Consider the following 2752-nt stretch of genomic DNA (forward strand, 5'->3'; position numbering starts at 1 on the left):
GGCAGAGATCACTGAAAAAGCGCTGCTGCTTCTCTCAATATGGAGCTCAGGGATTGCCACCCTGACTACACCTCTGTTTCTTCTCTGGTTAAGGCATTAAGGTTTGTGAGTTCTCATTATATATTTTTCATCATGGGTCTTCTTCTTATGAAACAAAAATGGCAGAAACTGAAATTTGAAAGATGGGCTAATTTGTAAATTTTGTGGATTTTTTTTTTTTTTCCTGACTGAAAAATCAGAGAAAGAACTCACCGCCATTGATCAAATTGAAGATACCCAAGTCAACGAAACACCCAACTCGCCGAATTTGCAATCTAATCCAGGTTTTCAATTTCAATTTCCACCATTTTGGGTTTGGTTCTTGGCAGTGAGTTCTTGCTGCTGCTTCTTTTGTCAAGAACTCCCCCCCCCCCCCCCCAAATGAAACTGTGTACTGTGCACTCATGTAGCATCATTTTCAGTGGCTTGATCTTGTTAAACAAAGAAAATGGGTGTACGTGTCATTTTCTATTCTGTTTTTCTTCCAGTTTTCCATGTAATGGTTGGAAGTTGGACCATAAGAAACAACAAGGGTAGAAACTGACTTAATTTGTGATTTTTGCAAACTGGGTGTGTTTCACTGACTTGGATACCTCCAATTTAAATTTAAAGCAGTCATTAAGTAGTATTTTTCAGTAGCTTCATTTAATAAAATAGGCAAAATGGGTGTGGGGAAGTAGAAGTGTAGATGCCTCTTGTATGGATGGTTGTTCAGACAGTAGATATTCCAAGGAAGAATCTAATGTGAAATACCAACTAGATGTGTGAAGCTTAGAATGACCTTATCATACTAACACAGAGATTAAACGAGTTGCAGGGACTTACTAGAAATGAGTCATACTTGTATGTGATACCATACATAACTATAGATAATGATAGTGCATTAGCAATACTGAATATCCATCATGGTACAAGATCTCGGAAAAAAAATCTTGGTTTCACCAGCCCCCCGAGTAGAAACTAACATTGAAACAGAAATACTACAGGGTTTCGACCCAAATAGAACTGATGAATGGGAAAAGCGAAGCAAGCCATCAAGCATCTTCTCCGTTGCGGTAAAATACTATATAGAACCCTCTTGGAGCCCTTCCTCCCAGATTGCTGCAAAACCAAGACTTGCACCAAATTATGGCCCTTTATCTGTTTCTCTCTTCTTTGTTTATCAAGTTGCAAGAAAATAGAAGGCCTATGTCTTGACCTCAAATAATAATAGTTAGTTAGAGTTTTAACTTTTAAACTGATTATGCAAATTGGGGGGAAAAAACTGATTATGCAACTTATATTTGATTGCTTGAGATCACTCACTAGTGCAAATGGATGGTCTTCTGTAAAGAACCTCATTAAACAAATGAATGAATAACTTTTATTCGCAGTTGAAATGAAGCCATCACATGCAACTAATCTCTAATCGGCTTAACCTGTTATTATCATGATCATTGCCTTCACCGTCACCATTATGATTGAGATTGGAATCGTTTATTGCACCATTATTTCCTGTATAACAAGCCTTCTAGCTCTGTTGATGGTAAGAAAACACAAGCACACATGATCTTCTAGCTCCCCTAGCTGCTCCATGAAGCAAGACTCGTTGCTCTTAAACTCCCTCACCACCACAATCAATATTTGCCTCTTTTGATTCTTTACACACATTTTGGCAATAGTCTTACTGTGCTCTATCTCATCATGTAACTTTGTAACAAGTCTACTCATAGTGTCCAGATCCCTATTCAGTATATACACCACCGTAGCTGCTGCATCAAGCTGTGCACCAAGCCTGGCAAGTTTGCTCGAATAAGCACCGTTCGAGTGGACTTGATCCTCTTTTTCAAGCCAGCTAAACAAACAGTGAACATGGCTGGTGAAGCTGCAAGTCCTACAATGCTGTGCACCACAAGGACTAGTATTGCAATTACAAGTGCACCACAAGTGATTCCAAGGCTCAATCCCACAACTTTCTTACATAAGCGAATCAATTTCTCTCTCGTAGCAATCTTTTTATGTGTCAATGTTAGTTGATCAAGCATCATCCCATATCTGTCATGGATAGAATGGAATTGTAGTGGACTTGAACAAGAGAGTGGATTATCAATTTTTGAGAATGAATTGAGTTCTCCCAGTATGACTCTGCAATGGTCATCATTATAACTTCTGAAGTCTGATACTTTATTTGTCAGGTTGATGATACTTTGAATTCTCCGATGATAATCGCCACATGTTTGATCAATTCTTTGAAGGAGCAATCCACATATCTTGCTTGCTTCTAAGCTGCATTCGAAATAATCAATTAGGAGTTGATGGAGATGGACATTGGAGTTCTGGATCATGTCAATTAGGATCTCTTGTGGAGGTTCAAGCAAATAATCAGAGAGGTCTGTGTAAGAAGAGAAAGGAGATAGAGATAAAGTGAGTCTATCTTCAGTAGTTGTTCACAGCTGGGATTGAACTTTGCTCCAGATTTCTATGTAAGACTTTGTTCTGAAAGCTTCCTTATATTCCTCATTTACGTTTAACTTGCTGCCTACGTTATTGAGGTGTTCCCTTGAAGTCGAAGACCCACCTGAGAAAACCAAAAACCGAAATCAAAACCCAAATGGGTACACCTAGAAAAGGTTCAGAACCATTAATCCATGAAAGGAATCAAATAATTGAAGCATAGAAAGGTTTTAATGGACTGACCTGTCCATGTTAGAGGAGATTTCAACTTGGGCGACAT

The 2752-nt window shown here is 38.6% G+C and overlaps 1 pseudogene; it reads right to left on the bottom strand.

Annotated features, from left to right (window-relative positions):
* Positions 1-1515: 1515 nt before the first annotated feature.
* Positions 1516-2752, bottom strand: LOC122067068 (annotated as a pseudogene).

The sequence above is a fragment of the Macadamia integrifolia genome, unplaced genomic scaffold (genome assembly GCF_013358625.1).
Source record: "Macadamia integrifolia cultivar HAES 741 unplaced genomic scaffold, SCU_Mint_v3 scaffold2690, whole genome shotgun sequence".
In the NCBI taxonomy this organism is placed as follows: Eukaryota; Viridiplantae; Streptophyta; class Magnoliopsida; order Proteales; family Proteaceae; genus Macadamia; species Macadamia integrifolia.